The following is a 22,925-nucleotide window of genomic DNA, read 5'->3' as shown; positions in this document are numbered from 1 at the left end:
CCTTAACCTTAACCTTAACCATAACCCTTACCTAACCCTAACCTTAACCCTAACCTTAACCATTTTAAATATCAACTTCAATGGTATTTGGACGTCCCAAGGATCCCGCATAGCACAGACCATGACATATGGTGTGGTTAGAGATAATTTCCAAGCCATACAAATGTAGGATCTTAATTTGATCACCCTGTTGCAGGAGAATTTTCCTGCAATACAGAGAATTTAAAACGTGTAGCGTATTTGAGGTTTAAAAAAGCTTCTGAAGTTTGTAATTTCCACTTTGAAATGTCAAAATTGATTTTCCCTTACAAAACATTAATCAACCCCTATAAAAATGTCCATTAATTATAATCCACATAATAATTCACATTTCCTGTTTCCTGCAGGATTATTTATCACGTCTAGATACATAATTAATTTTGCTGATTTGCTTTGTCCAAATTATTTACAATGCCATTTTTTTGCGGGTTGTCAATGGACAGGCCTACCAGTGAGATGTCATGACTCATGCGGCATCAAACCCATTTGGGAACTTCCTACAGTTCCTTAAAGTATATGTCTGTAGTAGGTCTGTGTTTTTTTTATTGGTGTTACAACAGAACAATGGAGAGCTGAGGACAACAACCTAAAATGGAGGGACACTCCAGCACCTCGTTCCACAGCGTTACTATTACATAATTTATTCTCCTTGTTCTCGCCATCGCTGTTGTCGCCCTATGATGTCAAGCGGATAAATGTTTAAAGACAACCATGAAATATCCATTCCTTTCTTAATTAGAAGGCACCTCTGCGTCACGCTGCTGCCATTTGTCTTCTGCTAATTTATATCACAGATATCGGCCCATGATGAGGAGTCGTGAAGTTGTGATGGTCCAATTTAAGATAAAAAAAGACTGCCACCATGGTTCCCTGAACCAAAACGTTGAATATTTGAGAGACTTTGGTGTCCTTTGAAACTCCATTACTCCCACACAGCTGATTGGAACGCTCAAAATAAACCTTTGACAGACGTTTCCGCCACAACACATCGGCGACAACTTTGTTTCAATGTCACTACAGTTGAGAGGAGAGGGGGTGCAGACTGAGAAAATTTGTGTGATAAAACGGCCACACTCCTATTCAATATACCAAGTACATTAAAATAAATAGGATATTCCAGCCGGAAAGAAATTACATGGTTGAAACATGGCATGCAAAGAAGCTCTCTCTCTCTCTCTCTCTCTTACAGTCCATCAGTCAACAGCTCTCTCGTTCTTTTTCTGTCTCTCTCACACACACACACACACACAAATATACACACATTCCATCCCTCTCTATCTCTCTCTCGTATCCCATATTTCACCGGCTAGTCTTTCCACCACTGCCTCAGGAAGCTTAAGTAGAAACCCGTCTGTACTCCCACCTTGCAGCATTTACCCTAAGTCTCACCCCAAATCCCAGCTAGGATAATCTCATCCATCCACTCGGATGTACTCCCATTCATCTCGGCCTTGCAGTACTGCCAGCTCAGTTGCGTGATATGAAAAGTAAGGGGATTTCCTCCTTGCTCCAACACTTCCGTAGGGATGTAAGTCTGTGTCACTGCAGAGACTAAGGGAAGCTTCTCACTGTCACCCAGACCCAGAGGCCCCTGAGGACTCAATGGGCTCTGTGTGCATGTGACAGCGCACGTGATAGTCGGTCACTGCCCAGGGCAGCCATGCTTCTGTTAGACCAAGGATGTATAATTCCATAACTTCAGTCCTCCAGAGCCACAGTCCAACTGTTCAGTCTCCCTGACACTTAATTGATCAATTAATGTCGCTGATTGATTACCCACACCTTGATTCCCCGATCTAAATCAGTTACTGATTAAATGGGACAGGAGGAATGAAGACCAGTAGATAATGTGTTCCTCCAGCAGCATACCACCCTGTATCCCACTGCTGGCTTGCTTCTGAAGCTAAGCAGGGTCGATCTTGGTCGGTCCATGGATCGGAGACCAAATTATGCTGGAGGTGGTGTTGGTGAACCACTAGGGGCACTATTCCCTCTGGTCTAAGGGCATTTTCACACATAGTTCTGAGATATAGTTCAAATCAGAGTTTGATTATTTGATACATTGTATTTTTTTCATTTGGTCCAGTTGGTTTCACATTGCAAAATGTCAAACAAACTAAAATGCCTAAACAAAACCACGCGTTCATGCAAGTCGTTTGTTTATTGGAGAAAAATGTTCACGTTAAATCCACCTATGATTATCAAGAAGCATAATGGGAATTTTCGCCCTTTTGTCCCAAACTTCATTTACTTTCGCTTTGGTCTTCCAACAACAGCGCAATATATTCAGTAGCCTATATCCCCAGTTTAGCCCTCTTCTCCAATAATCTGCATCAGATGTGCTCATAAATGTGCTGCTACTCACAGAATGTTTCAGAGATATCAAGTTATGATACTGTGTGAATTTCATCAAAAGCTTGCAATCAAACAACCAATAATACTGCGCGCCTCTGTGTTTCCTGTGTTTGGTCCGGACTGTGTTCTCACCAGCAGCGAATCACACCACTGAACGAATGGAATCGGACTGAGACCACCGTTTCTGAGTGTGTCCTGTCTTTGGGTGTCCTGTCTTTCAGATGGGAGGTTAAAACGGGTGTCCTGACTAATTATTATTATTCAAATGCACCCTACAGTGAGGGAAAAAAGTATTTGATCCCCTGCTGATTTTGTACGTTTGCCCACTGACAAAGACATGATCAGTCTATAATTTGATGTATTTATTTATTATTTATTTGAACAGTGAGAGACAGAATAACAACAAAAAAATCCAGAAAAACGCATGTCAAAAATGTTAGAAATTGATTTGCATTTTAATGAGGGAAATAAGTATTTGACCCCTCTGCAAAAAATTACTTAGTACTTGGTGGCAAAACCCTTGTTGGCAATCACAGAGGTCAGACGTTTCTTGTAGTTGGCCACCAGGTTTGCACACATCTCAGGAGGGATTTTGTCCCACTCCTCTTTGCATTTCTTCTCCAAGTCATTAAGGTTTCGAGGCTGACGTTTGGCAACTTGAACCTTCAGCTCCCTCCACAGATTTTCTATGGGATTAAGGTCTGGAGACTGGCTAGGCCACTCCAGGACCTTAATGTGCTTCTTCTTGAGCCACTCCTTTGTAACCTTGGCCGTGTGTTTTGGGTCATTGTCATGCTGGAATACCCATCCACGACCCATTTTCAATGCCCTGGCTGAGGGAAGGAGGTTCTCACCCAAGATTTGACGGTACATGGCCCCGTCCATCGTCCCTTTGATGCGGTGAAGTTGTCCTGTCCCGTTAGCAGAAAAACACCCCCAAAGCATAATGTTTCCACCTCCATGTACAGCAAGGTTTTATTGTATTTGACATTTTTGGGGGGGCTTAAAGATCAGCTTTAATATTGCAGATAGATTGTAGCTTCCATCAATGTAATTGTCTGCATCATTACCAATCCCCCATATAATTTTTTTGTAAATATACAGTGGGGAAAAAAAGTATTTAGTCAGCCACCAATTGCGCAAGTTCTCCCACTTAAAATGATGAGAGAGGCCTGTAATTTTCATCATAGGTACACGTCAACTATGACAGACAAAATGAGAAAAAAAATCCAGCCATATCTTCTAGGATTTTTAATGAATTTATTTGCAAATTATGGTGGAAAATAAGTATTTGGTCAATAACAAAAGTTTCTCAATACTTTGTTATATACCCTTTGTTGGCAATGACACAGGTCAAATGTTTTCTGTAAGTCTTCACAAGGTTTTCACACACTGTTGCTGGTATTTTGGCCCATTCCTCCATGCAGATCTCCTCTAGAGCAGTGATGTTTTGGGGCTGTCGCTGGTCAACACAGACTTTCCAACTCCTCCAAAGATTTTCTATGGGGTTGAGATCTGGAGAATGGCTAGGCCACTCCAGGACCTTGAAATGCTTCTTACGAAGCCACTCCTTCGTTGCCCGGGCGGTGTGTTTGGGATCATTGTCATGCTGAAAGACCCAGCCACGTTTCATCTTTAATGCCCTTGCTGATGGAAGGAGGTTTTCACTCAAAATCTCACGATACATGGCCTCATTCATTCTTTCCTTTACACGGATCAGTCGTCCTGGTCCCTTTGCAGAAAAACAGCTCCAAAGCATAATGTTTCCACCCCCATGCTTCACAGTAGGTATGGTGTTCTTTTGATGAAACTCAGCATTCTTTGTCCTCCAAACACGACGAATTGAGTTTTGACCAAAAAGTTCTATTTTGGTTTCATCTGACTTTATGACATTCTCCCAATCCTCTTCTGGATCATCCAAATGCACTCTAGCAAACTTCAGACGGGCCTGGACATGTACTGGCTTAAGCAGGGGGACACGTCTGGCACTGCAGGATTTGAGTCCCTGGCGGCGTAGTGTGTTACTGATGGTAGGCTTTGCTACTTTGGTCCCAGCTCTCTGCTGGTCATTCACTAGGTCCCCCCGTGTGGTTCTGGGATTTTTGCTCTCCGTTCTTGTGATCATTTTGACCCCACGGGGTGAGATCTTGCGTGGAGCCCCAGATCGAGGGAGATTATCAGTGGTCTTGTATGTCTTCCATTTCCTAATAATTGCTCCCACAGTTGATTTCTTCAAACCAAGCTGCTTACCTATTGCATATTCAGTCTTCCCAGCCTGGTGCAGGTCTACAATTTTGTTTCTGGTGTCCTTTGACAGCTCTTTGGTCTTGGCCATAGTGGAGTTTGGAGTGTGACTGTTTGAGGTTGTGGACAGGTGTCTTTTCTACTGATAACAAGTTCAAACAGGTGCCATTAATACAGGTAACGAGTGGAGGACAGAGGAGCCTCTTAAAGAAGAAGTTACAGGTCTGTGAGAGCCAGAAATCTTGCTTGTTTGTAGGTGACCAAATACTTATTTTCCACCATAATTTGCAAATAAATTCATTAAAAATCCTACAATGTGATTTTCTGGATTTTTTTTCCTCAATTTGTCTGTCATAGTTGACGTGTACCTATGATGAAAATTACAGGCCTCTCTCATCTTTTTAAGTGGGAGAACTTGCACAATTGGTGGCTGACTAAATACTTTTTTCCCCCACTGTATATATACCCACACACACACACACACACACACACACACACACGCACACACACACACGCACGCACACACACACACACACACACACATTAACTACTGGTCAAACGTTTTAGAACACCTACTCATTCAAGGGTTTTTCTTTCTTTATTTACTATTTTCTACATTGTAGAATAATAGTGAAGACATCAAAACTATGAAATAAAACATATCGAATCATGTAGTAACCAAAAATGTGTTAAACAAATCAAAATATATGATATATTTAAGATTCTTCAAATAACCACCCTTTGCCTTGATGACAGCTTTGAACACTCTTGGCATTTTCTCTTTACCAGTTTCATGAGGTAGTCAACTGGAATGCATTTCAATTAACAGTTGTGCCTTCTTAAACGTTAATTTGTGGAATTTCTTTCCTTCTTAATGCATTTGAGCCAATCAGTTGTGTTGTGACAAGGTAGGGGGGGGGGGGTATACAGAATATATCCCTATTTGGTAAAAGACCAAGTCCATATTATGGCAAGAACAGCTCAAATAAGCAAAGAGAAACGACAGTCCATCATTATTTTAAGACATGAAGGTCAGTCAATACGGAACATTTAAAGAACTTTGAACGTTTCTTCAAGTGCAGTCGCAAAAACCATTAAGCACTCTGATGAAACTGGCTCTCATGAGGACCACCACAGGAATGGAAGACCCAGAGTTACCTCTGCTGCAGAGGATAAGTTCATTAGAGTTACCAGCCTCAGAAATTTCAGCCCAAATAAATGCTTCACAGAGGGTAGTGTGTACGGCCCAGTACATCACTGAGCCCAAGCTTCCTGCCATCCAGGACCTCTATACCAGGCGGTGTCAGAGGAAGGCCCTAAAAATTGTCAAAGACCCCAGCCACCCTAGTCATAGACTGTTCTCTCTGCTACCGCACGGCAAGCGATACCGGAGCGCCAAGTCTAGGTCCAAGAGGCTTCTAAACAGCTTCTAACCCCAAGCCATAAGACTCCTGAACATCTAATCAAATGGCTACCCAGACTATTTGCATTGCCCCCCTACCCCCTCTTTTACGCTGCTGCTACTCTCTGTTTATTATCTACGCATAGTCACTTTAATAACTCTACCTACATGTACATATTACCTCAATTACCTCGACTAACCGGTGCCCCCGCACATTGACTCGGTACCGGTACTCCCTGTATATAGCCTCGCAATTGTTATCTTTACTGCTGCTCTTTAATTATTTGTTACTTTTATTTCGTATAATTTTATATAGTATTTTTTTGGGGGGGGGGTATTCTTTCTTAAAACTGCATTGTTGGTTAAGGGCTTGTAAGTAAGCATTTCACCTGTTGTATTCGGCGCATGTGACATATACAATTTGATTTGATTTGATTTGACCAAACACACCACCAGGCTGAATAAGGGCTATTTTACCAAGAAGGAGATGATGGAGTGCTGCATCAGATGACCTGGCCTCCACAATCCCCCGACCTCAACCAAATTGAGATGGTGTGGGATGAGTCAGACCGCAGAGTGAAGGAAAAGCAGCCAACAAGTGCTCAGCATATGTGTGAACTCCTTCAAGACTATTGGAAAAGCATTCCAGGTGAAGCTGGTTTAGAGAATGCCAAGCCAGGCCATTTATTAACTTGATCTCCACCATAAAAAAGCATCTAGACATTATCTCACATTTCTTTTAGACTAACATTTAGTTTTCAACAGCGGAAAACTCTTGGTCTGTCTCTCCGAAATCTGCAACATTGTTTCAATATTCAAATTTGATCTCCAACTGTCACATAGTAATGAATGTGTCGGGAGTCGGGAGTTGGGATGAGACAGACAGGCAGCTTTTCTCAGTCAGGAATCAGCATAATTTGTATTGTTATATACAAGTAAATATCATTATAAACTGGGTGGTTCAAGCCCTGAATGCTGATTGGCTGACAGCCGTGGTATATCAGACCGTATACGACGGGTATGACAAAACATTTATTTTTACAGCTCTAATTATGTTGGTAACTAGTTTATAATAGCAATAAGGCACCTCGGGGGTTTGTGGTATTTGGCCAATATACCCTTGGCTAAGGGCTGTATCCAGGCACTCCACGTTGCGTTGTGTATAAGAACATCCCTTGGCCGTGGTATATTGGCCATATACCACACCCCCCCGTGCCTTATTGCTTAAATAGAAAACAGGTCAAACGAAACGAAGTGCAGCTAGTTTGCAGTCTTTCCAGCTTCAGTTTGAAGTGATTGTTGTTGGCTAGCTCCTCTCAACAACAGTATCCTGACGAGAGAGCACATTTTCTTTGGCAGGTGAAATCGCGCATCATTAGCTCATTGTTATGGATGTACCCAAATAAATGCAAATGCTGCTACTTTGTTGTTATTCTGTCTGCACTGTTTGAAATGACTGTAAGTTAGCTGTAGTTGGCTAGCAAGCAAGCAAGGGGTAAGAACGTTGCCAGCCAGTATGGCAATAGAACATTTAGAATGAACGACTGGGTCGCGTCCATAGATACAGAACAAAAATACTTAACGACTGGTTCGCGCCTCTGGAAACTGAACCGATAGATAAAACAACCAGCCGGCTTGGGTAGCAACCCTAGATTTGTGTTCGGACTATATCTTGTGGAAGGATGAAATAAATTTATCAAAATAAAGTTTTTATGAAAATATGTCAATCAATATTTGAATATGTTGGTAACCCGTTGTATAAAAGTGATAATGCCCTCGAAGACTTCGTCTCTGGCCTAACAACACTGTGCCAATATATCCTCCAAACACAGGCTTCTTGGGCATTATCACTTAATTAGATTGGTAAATTAGTCTAGTTAGTCTAGCCAGCTATCTAAACTTGTAGTAATCATGGCCAAATTACCGACCGGGCACGCAGGGCAGCTCAGATATCATATTAACCTGGCAGGGCAAAATGTGTAGAAGTAACTGGCTGCACAGCTCCCCTAAACACTCACCAGTGCAAACAAGCCACTCCCTCCTGGGAGCTGTTGGTATAATGTCTTGCTCCATTCATTGTACACCGCTGAGGGGGTACACTTTAAAAGCTTCCTTTTAGTTCTGCGCTGGGGCCAAACAGCTGACTCCTGTTTGATTCCAATCTGCGAACAGCTCATGAGATGTTAATAACTCACCTGTGTGAGTGAGTGTGTGTGTGTGTGTGTGTGTGTGTGTGTGTGTGTGTGTGTGTGTGTGTGTGTGTGTGTGTGTGTGTGTGTGTGTGTGTGTGTGTGTGTGTGTGTGTGTGAGTGAGTGAGTGAGAGAATACCAAACACCCACAGCTCCCTCTAGCTTATTCAAGTTGATGTGCTGCTAGTAGTCAGTCTCTGTTACATTATTACAGTACTGGTGAGCAGAGGGAGGCAGACAGACAAGACCCCAGACAGACAAGCTCACAGCAGGTATAGACAGATGGGGAATTAAGATCTAGACAGTCAGAGAGACAGACAGAAAGCCACATACAGCCAGGAAGGTAATGGTAGAGAGGTAGAGCTGTAGATACAAAGATAAAGGACATACCCAGACGAGAAGCTAGGACTAGGAAAAGTATGGCAAAGAAATGGAAAGATCATACAAACTGAACGGCTGAGAGAGCGAACAGGTAGAGAAACACACTGCCAGGTGGACTGATGGACAAAGAGCGAAGGAAAGTGGACGGACCGTCAGGTAGTAGTAGTACAGACAGACGGACAGACATATGGACAGACAGAGGAGCAGGCCAAGCAAAGAACTAACCAGAGATGCAAGCGCAACCAGGTGGGCAAATGAGAGCTAAGACATCCACAGTGGGCTAACAGACACACACAGGCCACATTTCAGCTGAACTGCCTGGCATTGAGCAAGGGAGAAGCTGGGAAAGGCAGAAGAGAGAGAGAGAGAGAAAGAGAGCGAGATAGAGGTGGAGAGAGAGAGAGAAGACATTGTAGGCTACATCTGCTACCCTGATTGTGCGGCTGGTGTATCCCTGGGCCTGGTGTCCCCAGAGCTTCTGCCTCCGTGATGCGCTAGGCCTCTGGGTTGACTCGAGCCCATATGGCTCCACAGCCATATGGAGGCCTGTGTGTGTGTTTGTGTGTGTGTGTGTGTGTGTGCTTGTGTGTTTGTGTGTGTGTTCTTGCGTGTTTATGTTTGTGTGTCTGTCTGTGTGTGCGTTTCTACATGCTTATGCGTACGTGTGTGTCTGTGTCATCAGTTTGTAAGAAACATGGAAGGCTGCAGCCGCAACATGTGTTTTAAGAACACATCCCTTGCTCTGATTTTGCATGTTGGGCAAGCTGAATCATGAGAGATAATGGCTACACTGGTGCAAGCAGCTGTCATGTAGCGTTGCTAGCTACTCCTGTGGGGTGTGCTTTGGTAATTGTTGTGCCATGTGTCGGCAGCAACATGAACTGCACTTCATACAGTGAGCAGAAATGTAAGCTCACTTAAAGGGGCATTACACTTTGAAATTAAAGTTTGTCCATTTTTTTTTCAGACCTCTAAAGATGTCTAATGTCAAGATGAAACCACGTCCCACGACATTGGTTATGTAGATCCAATTGTATGCCTCCGATCCAAATGAATGGAAAAGATAAGCTGTGAATAAAACCAGAAGAAACAGGAAATTCGACAGTACTTATCTTTTCCATTCATTTGGGATAGCTGGATCTACACAACTGATGACACAACCGATGTCATGTTACGTTGGTTTCATTATGAAATTACTCTACTTTTGAGGTCCGAAAACATTTATGAGTGAATGTCCTTTTTAGTCCCTGCCCTGGTTGCTGGAAGTAGTTCTGTCCGCTCTATAGCCCATTGACTGTTTAGATTTTTCAATATGTTACGTAAGCTATTTCTTTTTGCTATAAGGTATCATCTGCTCATACCTCACACTCTGAAGTGAGAAAAGTAAAATAGTAGGGATATTACCAGTGTTTTGATTCATTTTGTTTTACCTAGCCTGTCATGGTTTTATTATTTTGAATATACGGCTCTTTTGCTCACAGGTTCATTACTCAGAAAGTTTCCGCTAGTTCCTTAAAGCAGAGAATGTCTGAGTCCCAAATAGCACACTATTCCCTAGTGCACTACCTTTGACCAGAGCCCCAAAAGTAGTGCACTATATATAGGAAATAGGGTGCCATTTGGGATGCAGTGCAGCCTAAGTGAGTAGAACTAGGTCAACAGCCTCTTGAAAGGGAGTTGGCATTTTCCATAGGTGAGAAAATGCTCAATTCCTCTGAAAATATCCATGAAGCATTAATAATTCCAGAGGTTATAGTGTTGAAGGGCGAGTAGAGGGTGTCATTGACATGTTAATTAGATATTGGTCGGTGTTGTGTGCGTTTGGGTGAGTGTGTGTGTGTGTGTGTGGCTGGGTGAGCGTGCGTGCGTGCGTATACATTTATGTGTGTGTATGTGTTTATTTGGGTGGGTGGGTGGATGGATGGATGTTTGGCCGGGTGGGTGAGTGGGTGCGTGCATGTGCATGTGCATATATGCGTGTGTTCATGTGTGTGTGTGTTTGTGTGTTCGTGCAGTTGACGCGATAGGCAAAGGAGATACAGGCTATCTTCTTGAGCCACTGTTTTCATAGACCTGTGTGGAATTGAAGGTATGAATAATTGATGAAGCACTACAGACAAATGGGCTACAAGATTCACGTGTAACTGCAGCTGTGCATCGCCATCATAAAACATTGTGTTTCACCAAATTGTAACATTCTGTCATAAAGAGCACATGTTAAACTTCATAAAAAAACATGTTTTCCCATCTCAAGAGGTTAAATAAAAAATACTATAGTAAGTGCCTATTAAGTGCCAAATAAAGTAACAGAGTTGACCGTAACAAGGTTGACGACATCATCTTTAATCAATAAATCCACTTGTGAAAGGAGGAATGGAAGCTTGTTTTGTGCAACAGGGAGGGGCAATTGAATGCAAACTTAGGGCTGTTACTGTGACCATATTACCGCCACACCGGCAGTCACTAGTCATGACCACAGTCAAATTCCAATGTAACGAGGCTTCTCCAAAACTGCGCTCTGATGCCGCTGATGGTCATTAGTAGCCTAAAAAACTTGCTAACAGCTAGTCACTAATGGCCTGGTACTCAGCACTCTATTGTCCCTCTAATCACACTGACATTAATGAAAATGCAATCTAAAATCAAACCAAACACTTCATGAGAGCCCTGGCATTCAGTGTTTGAGTGGAATAGGATAATCTGTTGTGCAGCGAGAGCCAGCTTTTCATAGCTGTTTGATGCATGGAATGAAATAAGTGTTCCATGTTGCACAATATTTCTATAGGCTATGCTATGCAATTGCGTTAGAAAGAATTTTGATGGCCTCTATTAAAAAGAGGAGGATCCCATCAGTTTTCTATAGGCTAGGCCTACTATATTTATTTCTCAACTTTCCTAATATTAAGCACATCGCGTCGCTTTACAGCCGGAGTAGCCTACCTGGCTGGCATGAAAATTTACCGTGAGAAAAGCGCCCCCCATTCGCTATTCAAGTGCATACGGATGACATCTTTTTTTCCCATGCCTCTTTTCCGACAGGTGCATGCTAATTCTAAATGAAAACTAATTTCACACATTTATTTTCTTCATATCATGTTTCTTTAGACCTGCCTAAAATAAATGATTGGTTTTTGTGATGGTGTAGGCTATATTAAATGGATTTATTATACTTTTTCAAATGTAGATGTTCTAAAGGTCCGCATCAGTGACTTGAAGCCTGGAGATGCTAAACGTGTTTATGTAAATTAATGGTAAATTACTGTAATTTGGCAGTTATCTCCTAGAGATGAACGTACTTTGGTGCAATCCCAGAACAACAGCAAAGGACCTTTTGAAGATGCTAGAGGAAACAGGTACAAAAGCATCTATATCCACAATAAAATGTGTCCTATATCGACATAACCTGAAAGGCCACTCAGCAAGGAAGAAGCCACTGCTCCAAAACTGCCATAAAAAAGCCAGACTACGGTTTGCAACTGCACATGCGGACAATGATCTTACTTTTTGGAGAAATATCCTCTGGTCTGATGAAACATAAATAAAACAGTTTGGCCATAATGACAATCGTTATGTTTGGAGGAAAAAGGGGGAGCTTGCAAGCCGAAGAACACCATCCCAACCGTGAAGAACGGGAGTGGCAGCATCATGCTGTGGGGGTGCTTTGCTGCAGGAGGGACTGGTGCACTTCACAAAATAGATGGCATCATAAGGAAGGAAAATTACATTTACATTTTTACATTTAAGTCATTTAGCAGACGCTCTTATCCAGAGCGACTTACAAATTGGTGCATTCACCCTATAGCCAGTGGGTTAACCACTTTACAATTTATTTTATAGACGGATTACTTCATCCTATCCCAGGTATTCCTTAAAGAGGTGGGGTTTCAAATGTCTCCGGAAGGTGGTGAGTGACTCCGCTGTCCGGGCGTCGTGAGGGAGCTTGTTCCACCATTGGGGTGCCAGAGCAGCGAACAGTTTTGACTGGGCTGAGCGGGAACTGTGCTTCCGCAGAGGAAGGGGAGCCAGCAGGCCAGAGGTGGATGAACGCAATGCCCTCGGTTGGGTGTAGGGGCTGATCAGAGCCTGAAGGTACGGAGGTGCCGTTCCCCTCACTGCTCCATAGGCAAGCACTATGGTCTTGTAACGGATGCGAGCTTCAACTGGAAGCCAGTGGAGTGTGCGGAGGAGGGGGGTGACGTGAGAGAACTTGGGAAGGTTGAACACCAGACGGGCTGCGGCATTCTGGATGAGTTGTAGGGGTTTAATGGCACAGGCAGGGAGCCCAGCCAACAGCGAGTTGCAGTAATCCAGACGGGGAGATGACAAGTGCCTGGATTAGGACCTGTGCCACTTCCTGTGTAAGGCAGGGTCGTACTCTCGAATGTTGTAGAGCATGAACCTGCAGGATCGGGTCACCGCCTTGATGTTAGCGGAGAACGACAGGGTGTTGTCCAGGGTCACGCCAAGGCTCTTCGCACTCTGGGAGGAGGACACAACGGAGTTGTCAACCGTGATGGCGAGATCATGGAACGGGCAGTCCTTCCCCGGGAGGAAGAGCAGCTCCGTCTTGCCAGGGTTCAGCTTGAGGTGGTGATCCGTCATCCATACTGATATGTCGGCCAGACATGCAGAGATGCGATTTGCCACCTGGTTATCAGAAGGGGGAATGGAGAAGATTAGTTGTGTATCGTCAGCGTAGCAATGATAGGAGAGGCCATGTGAGGATATGACAGAGCCAAGTGACTTGGTGTATAGGGAGAATAGGAGAGGGCCTAGAACTGAGCCCTGGGGGACACCAGTGGTGAGAGCACGTGGTGCGGAGACAGCTTCTCGCCACGCCACTTGGTAGGAGCGACCGGTCAGGTAGGACGCAATCCAGGAGTGAGCCGCGCCGGAGATGCCCAGCTCGGAGAGGGTGGAGAGGAGGATCTGATGGTTCACAGTATCAAAGGCAGCAGACAGGTCTAGAAGGACAAGAGCAGAGGAGAGAGAGTTAGCTTTAGCAGTGCGGAGAGCCTCCGTGACACAGAGAAGAGCAGTCTCAGTTGAATGACCAGTCCTGAAACCTGACTGGTTTGGATCAAGAAGGTCATTCTGAGAGAGATAGCAAGAGAGTTGGCTAAAGACGGCACGCTCAATAGTTTTGGAAAGAAAAGAAAGAAGGGATACTGGTCTGTAGTTGTTGACATCAGTGGGATCGAGTGTTGGTTTTTTGAGAAGGGGTGCAACTCTCGCTCTCTTGAAGACGGAAGGGACATGGCCAGCGGTCAAGGATGAGTTGATCAGCGAGGTGAGGTAGGGGAGAAGGTCACCGGAGATGGTCTGGAGAAGAGAGGAGGGGATGGGGTCAAGCGGGCAGGTTGTTGGGCGGCCTGCAGTCACTAGTCGCAAGATTTTATCTGGAGAGAGAGGGGAGAAAGAAGTCAAAGCATAGGGTAGGGCAGTGTGAGCAGGACCAGCAGTGTCATTAGACTTAACAAACGAGGATCGGATGTCGTCAACCTTCTTTTCAAAGTGGTTGACGAAGTCATCCACAGAGAGGGAGGAGGGGGGGATTCAGCAGTGAGGAGAATGTGGCAAAGAGCTTCCTAGGGTTAGAGGCAGATGCTTGGAATTTAGAGTGGTAGAAAGTGGCCTTAGCAGCAGAAACAGATGAAGAAAATGTAGAGAGGAGGGAGTGAAAAGATGCCAGGTCGGCAGGGAGTTTAGTTTTCTTCCATTTCCGCTCAGCTGCCCGGAGCTCTGTTCTGTGAGCTGGCAATGAGTCATCAAGCCACGGAGCTGGAGGGGAGGACCGAGCCGGCCGGGAGGATAGGGGACACAGGGAGTCAAAGGATGCAGAAAGGGAGGAGAGGAGGGTTGAGGAGGCAGAATCAGGAGATTGGAGGGAGAAGGATTGAGCAGAGGGAAGAGATGATAGGATGGAAGAGGAGAAAGTAGTGGGAGAGAGAGAGCGAAGGTTGCGGCGGCGCGTTACCATCTGTGTAGGGGCAGAGTGAGTAGTGTTGGAGGAGAGCGAGAGAGAAAAGGATACAAAGTAGTGGTCGGAGACATGGAGGGAGTTGCAGTGAGATTAGTAGAAGAGCAACATCTAGTAAAGATGAAGTCAAGCCTATTGCCTGCCTTGTGAGTAGGGGGACGGTGAGAGGGTGAGGTCAAAAGAGGAGAGGAGTGGAAAGAAGGAGGCAGAGAGAAATGAGTCAAATGTAGACGTAGGGAGGTTGAAATCCCCCAAAACTGTGAAGGGTGAGCCATCCTCAGGAAAGGAACTAATCAAGGTGTCAAGCTCATTGATGAACTCTCCAAGGGAACCTGGAGGGCGATAGATGACAAGGATATTAAGCTTAAATGGGCTAGTGACTGTGACAGCGTGGAATTCAAATGAGGAGATAGACAGATGGGTTAGGGGAAAAATTGAGAATGACCACTTGGGAGAGATGAGGATTCCTGTGCCAACACCCCTCTGACCAGATGCTCTCGGGGTATGCGAGAACACATGGTCAGACGAGGAGAGAGCAGTAGGAGTAGCAGTGTTTTCAGTGGTAATCCATGTTTCCGTCAGCGCCAGGAAGTCGAGGGACTGGAGGGTAGCATAGGCTGGGATGAAGTCAGCCTTGTTGGCGGCAGAACGGCAGTTTCAGAGGCTGCCTGAGACCTGGAACTCCAGGTGTGTGGTGCGTGCAGGGACCACCAGGTTAGAGAGGCAGCAGCCACGCGGTGTGAGGCGTTTGTGTAGCCTGTGCGGAGAGGAGAGAACAGGGATAGGCAGAGGCATAGTTGACAGGCTGCAGCAGATGGCTACAATAATGCAGAGGAGATCGGAATGAAATGAACTAAACATCTGGGAAAGGAGAGAGCAGGCCTCCCTCACCAAAAAAATCAATAAATAAATATAACTCTCCCAACTTACACCTCAGAAACTATAATTGTTTCACTGAACCACCCGAATAAAACTCTCCCAACTTCCACTTTAGAAATTAGAATTGTTGTAAACTACAGCAGACTGTTATCAGTAGCTGTAATTAAGTACAGCAGCTACCAACCACCTAACGTTAATGCCTCGGATAATGAGGTTAGAAAAACAGCTGAATAGTGGCAGCTAGCTGGCTCAATCACAGGTACTCTTAAGCATGAAATAACATTGGAAACAGCTAACCACAGTTGCTAAAAGTTACCAGTAGCTACCCGCTAGCCAGCTAGCTTTGTTGGTCCAAGTAGTGGGTAAGCTAGCCTCGTGCTTCGCCGGGGTCCGCCGAATACACTACTTACCTACAATAATTACCTACAATAACCTACAATAACTACCTGAGTAAGCTACCTATAATACCTAACTACAATACCTACCTACAATCTAAATACATGGTTTAAGCTTTACTCAACACCATATAAGAAGCCAGGCTTACCTTTCATAACGCAGCACTGATTAAACGTTGGGTAGCTAGCACAAAGATATTGTATTTAGCTACCACAGTACAGCCAGCTGGTAGTGTTGGCTAGCTAGCAATGGCTGCTGTGTTGACTTTGTTTGAAAAACGGCGTCGCTGCGAACGAATGTAGCTGGCTAAAAGGATATTGTTTTTAGTTGCTACCGTTGCTAATAGCTACTCGCCAGCTAATCCAGGAGGTGAGTTAGCTAGCTAGCTTCGTGCTACACCCGGCACCGCCGAATGCAAAAGTAACCTACAATAACTACACAACAACTGCCCACAACAGCCCACGATGCCTACCTAAACTACTTAATAATATACAGCCCACGATGCCTACCTATAGTACCTAACTACAATCTAAATACATAGTTTAAGCCTTACTCGACGAAGCCCAAGCTATGTATAAAGCCAAACTGGCACACTGCAATCAGTAGCCGTAATTAAGTACAGCAGCTACCAACCACCTAACGTTAATGATAATGAGGTTAGAAAAACAGCTGAAGGTGGCAGCTAGCTGGCTCAATTACAGGTACTCTTAAGCGTGAAATAACATTGTAAACAGCTAACCACAGTTGCTAAAAGTTACCGGTAGCTACCCGCTAGCTAGCTAGCTAGCTAGCTTTGTTGGTCCAAGTAGTGGGTAAGCTAGCCTCGTGCTTCGCCGGGGTCCGCCGAATACAGTCCTTACCTACAATAATTACCTACAATAACCTACAATAACTACCTGAGTAAACTACCTATAATACCTAACTATAATACCTACCTATAATCTAAATACATGGTTTAAGCTTTACTCAACACCATATAAGAAGCCAAGCTTACCTCCTGCTAGATGCCACTAGATGCCACTGATTATGTGGATATATTGAAGAAACATCTCAAGACATCAGTCAGGAAGTTAAAGCTTGGTCGCAAATGGGTCTTCCAAATGGACAATGACCCCAAGCATACTTCCAAAGTTGTGGCAAAATGGCTTAAGGACAACAAGGTCAAGGTATTAGAATGGCCATCAAAAAGCCATGACCTCAATCCTATAGAAAATTTGTGGGCAGAACTGAAAAAGCGTGTGCGAGCAAGGAGGCCTACAAACCTGACTCACTTACACCAGCTCTGTCAGGAGGAATGGGCCAAAATTCACCCAACTTATTGTGGGAAGCTTGTGGAAGGCTACCCGAAACATTTGACCCAAGTTAAACAATTTAAAGGCAATGCTACCAAATACTAATTCAGTGTATGTAAACTTCTGACCCACTGGGAATGTGATGAAAGAAATAAAAGCTGAAATAAATCATTCTCTCTATTATTATTCTGACATTTCACATTCTTAAAATAAAGTGGTGATCCTAACAGGGAATTTTTACTAGGATTAAATGTCAGGAATTGTGAAAAACTGAGTTTAAATGTATTTGGATAAGGTGTATGTAAACTTCCGACTTCAACTGTACATTACTCTTACTGAATTTCCACGTGGGCGAGGATATTGGAAATTTAATCAAAGCCTATTGAATGATAACTTGTTTTTAACTAGGACAGAGTAATTTATGACATCTCCTCTAACTGAAGCTATTTGTAGAGATTTTTTTCTTCAGACTCATCTGAAGGTGAAATTACAGAGGAGGAACTTCTGGATGCAATTAAAGACTTTAAGTCCGGGAAAACTCCAGGGTTGGATGGCATACCAGTCGAGGTATACCAAACTTTTTTTTGAAATACTCAGAGGACCGTTATTAGCATGTTTTAACCACTCCTATGTAAATGGTAGATTATCAGACACTCACGAATAAACTCCTCCTCCTCCTCCTCCTCCTCCTCCCCCTCTCTCTGTCTATTCTCTCTCTCTCTCCTCCTCCCCCTCTCTCTCCATCTATTCTGATTTCATTATTACTGAAAGAGGAGACAATTGGAAAATATAAAGATCCAGTCCATTAAAAAAATTGGAGGCCCCTTACACTTCAGTGTTGTGATGCAAAAATTCTAGTAAAATGTATAGCGCACTCAACCCAAGATGGCGTAGCAGTGCGGTCACTTTTATTCATTGTCCCTGTGTAAATATCCCATTTCTTGTTTTTTTGTCTATTTTGTATATATTTCTAAATTTTTACTTTTCATTCTTTAACTAAATATACTTTCCTGCAACCCGCCTCACCCAACGTGGAAAGGATTCTATCATTTCTTTATAACTTTCATCAAGAACCGTAAGCTGAAAATAGTGTAGCTGCAACTGAATGGCTACTTACTATTAGTCACCGTTAGCGTCTTCACCACTGTCCGTGGCCTACACTATCCACCAGCCAGCTCTAGCTCTAGCCTGGACAATTCGTCGGCCAGTCTGCACAGCGTGCTATCGACCCAGCGTGCTATCGACCCAGAGCTTATTGGACTTTCTGCCGGAATCACTGGACCCTAGCGCCGTATCATAGCAACCAGCTAGCTAGCTGCAACCTGTTGTTGGCTGATTACCATTGCCCTATAGCAAGCACCAGTTAGCCTTGAGCTAGCCTCAGGCCCATCTCCCGGCTATCTACCTCTCTGTCAACCGGACGGGACCTCCTAGTGTTGACACTGAGCCCCGCCGATCCAACACGACTGGTCTGCCGACGAAATAGTCTGATGTGGTTTCAACAGGCTTCCCGTTGCGACGACCACGAAGATCCATCTGCCAGCCCCGGCCCGCTAGCACACGCAAACTACAACTGTGCTCCCTGCTAGCTGTGCTGAAGCACCAATTTGAACTGCTCTCGGACTCACATATTGCTGTTCACTGGACCTTATGATCACTCAGCTGCACAGCTGATGCCTGCTGGACTGTTCCTTTACACGGTACCCTGTCCTGTTTATTCTGTTTAGCCTTAGCCCAAACGTTATCACTATTTCCAGTTGTTGTGATAGCTCTCTCTAATAACACCTGTGACTGCTTTATGCCTCTCTCCCATGTCAATTATGCCTTGCCTATTGCTGTTTGGGTTAGTTCTTATTATACAATTTCACTGTAGAACCCCTAGTCCCTCTCAAACTGCCTCAAATAGTTCCTTTGTTCCACCCCCCATACACGCAGAGACCGGCTCAATCGGTGCCTCCAGTGACGCTATCTCTTTCATTGTTACCCAATGCTTAGGGTTACCTGAACTGTACTCATATCCTTCCATATCCTTTTCTGTACATAATGCCCTGAATCTTTTCTACAACGCCCGGAGAACTGCCCCCTTTATTCTATGTACCCAACGCACTGGAAGACCAGTTCTTAAAGTCTTTAGTCGTATCCTTATTCTAGTCCTCCTCTGTTCCTCTGGTGATGTAGAGGCTAACCCAGGCCCTGCAGCCCCCAGTATCACTCCTACTCCCCAGGAGCTATCATTTGTTGACTTCTGTAACCGTAAAAGTCTTGGTTTTCTGCACGTAAATATCAGAAGCCTCCTTCCTAAGTTTGAGTTATTCACTGCGTTAGCACACTCCGCCAACCCTGATGTTCTAGCAGTGTCTGAATCATGGCTTAGGAAGGCCACCAAAAATTCTGAAATGTCCATCCCCAACTATAACATTTTCCGTCTAGATAGAACTGCCAAAGGGGGTGGAGTTGCAATCTACTGTAGAGATAGCCTGCAGAGCTCTATCATACTATCCAGGTCTGTGCCCAAACAGTTTGAGCTTCTACTTCTAAAAATCCACCTTTCCAGAAATAAATCTCTCACTGTTGCCGCTTGCTACAGACCCCCCTCAGCCCCCAGCTGTGCCCTGGACACCATATGTGAATTAATTGCCCCCCATCTATCCTCAGAGTTCGTACTGCTTGGTGACCTAAACTGGGATATGCTTAACACCCCGGCCATCCTACAATCTAAACTAGATGCCCTCAATCTCACACAAATTATCAACGAACCTACCAGGTACAACCCAAAATCCGTAAACATGGGTACCCTCATAGATATCATCCTGACTAACTTACCCTCTAAATACACCTCCGCTGTCTTCAACCAGGATCTCAGCGATCACTGCCTTATTGCCTGCATCCGTAACGGGTCCGCGGTCAAATGACCACCCCTCATCACTGTCAAACGCTCCCAAAAACACTTCAGCGAGCAGGCCTTCCTAATTGACCTGGCCCAGGTATCCTGGATGGATATAGATCTCATTCCGTCAGTAGAGGATGCCTGGTTGTTCTTTAAAAGTAATTTCCTCTCAATCTTAAATAAACATGCCCCATTAAAAAAATACAGAACTAAGAACCGATATAGCCCCTGGTTCTCCTCAGACTTGACTGCCCTTGACCAGCACAAAAACATCCTGTGGCGTACTGCATTAGCATCAAATAGCCCCCGCGATATGCAACTTTTCAGGGAAGTTAGGAACCAATATACACAAGCAGTTAGGAAAGCAAAGGCTAACTTTTTCAAACAGAAATTTGCTTCCTGTAGCACTAACTCCAAAAAGTTTTGGGACACTGTAAAGTCCATGGAAAATAAGAGCACTTCCTCCCAGCTGCCCACTGCACTGAGGCTAGGAAACACTATCACCACCGATAAATCTACAATAATCGAGAATTTCAACAAGCATTTTGCTACGGCTGGCCATGCTTTCCACCTGGCTACCACTACCCTGGCCACCAGCTCTGCACCCTCCGCTGCAACTTGCCCATGCCCCCCCCGCTTCTCCTTCACACAAATCCAGACAGCTGATGTTCTGAAAGAGCTGCAAAATCTGGACCCCTACAAATCTTCTGGGCTAGACAATCTGGACCCTTTCTTTCTAAAACTAGCCGCCGAAATTGTCGCAACCCCTATTACTAGCCTGTTCAACCTCTCTTTCGTAACGTCTGAGATCCCCAGAGATTGGAAAGCTGCCGCGGTCATCCCCCCTCTTCAAAGGGGGGTGACACTCTAGATCCAAACTGTTACAGACCCATATCCATCCTGCCCTGCCTTTCAAAAGTTTTTGAAAGCCAAGTCAACAAACAGATCACCGACCATTTCGAATCCCACCGTACCTTCTCCGCTATGCAATCCGGTTTCGAGCTGGTCATGGGTGCACTTCAGCCACGCTCAAGGTCCTAAACGATATTATAACCACGATCGATAATAGACAGTACTGTGCAGCCGTTTTCATTGACCTGGCCAAGGCTTTTGACTCTGTCAACCACCGCATTCTTATTGGCAGACTAAATAGCCTTGGTTTCTCAAATGACTACCTCGCCTGGTTCACCAACTACTTCTCAGATAGAGTTCAATGTGTCAAATCGGAGGGCCTGTTGTCTGGACCTATGGCAGTCTCTATGGGGGTGCCACAGGGTTCAATTCTTGGGCCGACTCTTTTCTCTGTGTATATCAATGACGTCGCTCTTGCTGCTGGTGACTCTCAGATCCACCTCTACGCAGACGACACCATTTTTGTATACATCTGGCCCTTCATTGGACACTGTGTTAACAAACCTCCAAACGAGCTTCAATTCCATACAACACTCCTTCAGTAGCCTCCAACTGCTCTTAAACACTAGTAAAACTAAATGCATGCTCTTCAACCGAACGCTGCTTGCACCCGCCCACCCGACTAGAATCACTACTCTCGACGGGTCTGACCTAGAGTATGTGGACAACTACAAATATCTAGGTGTCTGGTTAGACTGTAAACTCTCCTTCCAGACTCACATTAAGAATCTCCAATCCAAAGTTAAATCTAGAATCGGTTTCCTATTTCGCAACAAAGCCTCCTTCACTCATGCTGCCAAACATGCCCTCGTAAAACTGACTATCCTACCGATCCTTGACTTCGGCGATGTCATTTACAAAATAGCCTCCAACACTCTACTCAGCAAATTGGATGTAGTCTATCACAGTGCCATCCGTTTTGTCTCCAAAGCCCCATATAATACCCACCACTGTGACCTGTACGCTCTTGTTGGCTGGTCCTCACTACATATTCGTCGCCAAACCCACTGGCTCCAGGCCATCTATAAATCACTGCTAGGCAAATCCCTGCCTTATCTTAGCTCATTGGTCACCATAGCAACACCCACCCGTAGTCTGCGCTCCAGCAGGTATATCTCACTGGTCATCCCCAAAGCCAACACCTCCTTTGGCCGCAATTCCTTCCAGTTCTCTGCTGCCAATGACTGTAACAAATTGCAAAAATCTCTGAAGCTGGAGACACTTATCTCCCTCACTAACTTTAAGCATCAGTTGTCAGAGCACCTTACCGATCACTGCACCTGTACACAGCCCATCTGAAATTAGCCCGCCCAACTACCTCATCCCTATATTGTTATTTATTTTGCTCATTTGTACCCCAGTATCTCTATTTGCACATCATCTCTTGCACATCTATCATTCCAGTGTTAATACTAATTGTAATTATTTTGCACTATAACCTATTTATTGCCTTACCTCCATAACTTGCTACATTTGCACACACTGTATATATATATGTATTTCTGTTGTATTTTTGACTTTGTTTTGTTTTACCCCATATGTAACTCTGTGTTGTTGTTTTTATCGCACTGCTTTGCTTTATCTTGGCCAGGTCGCAGTTGTAAATGAGAACTTGTTCTCAACTGGTTTACCTGGTTAAATAAAGGTGAAATAAAAAATAAAATAAAATAAATAGAATTAAAAAGGTATTGTCGGACATTATTAATTCTAATCAGACAGGTTTTTTACATGGATGATACACTGGAGATAATATAAGGCAAGTACTGGAAACAATAGAACACTATGAACAATCTGGTAAACCAGGCCTGCTATTCATAGCAGACTTTGAAAAGGCATTTGATAAAGTACGACTGGGGTTTATATATAAATGCCTGGAGCATTTCAATTTTGGAGAATCTCTTATAAAATGGGTTAAAACCATGTATAGTAAACCTAGGTGTAAAATAGTAAATAATGGCTGTTTCTCCG

The sequence above is a fragment of the Coregonus clupeaformis genome, chromosome 19, assembly GCF_020615455.1.
Source record: "Coregonus clupeaformis isolate EN_2021a chromosome 19, ASM2061545v1, whole genome shotgun sequence".
In the NCBI taxonomy this organism is placed as follows: domain Eukaryota; kingdom Metazoa; phylum Chordata; class Actinopteri; order Salmoniformes; family Salmonidae; genus Coregonus; species Coregonus clupeaformis.
This window is presented reverse-complemented; position numbering follows the sequence as displayed.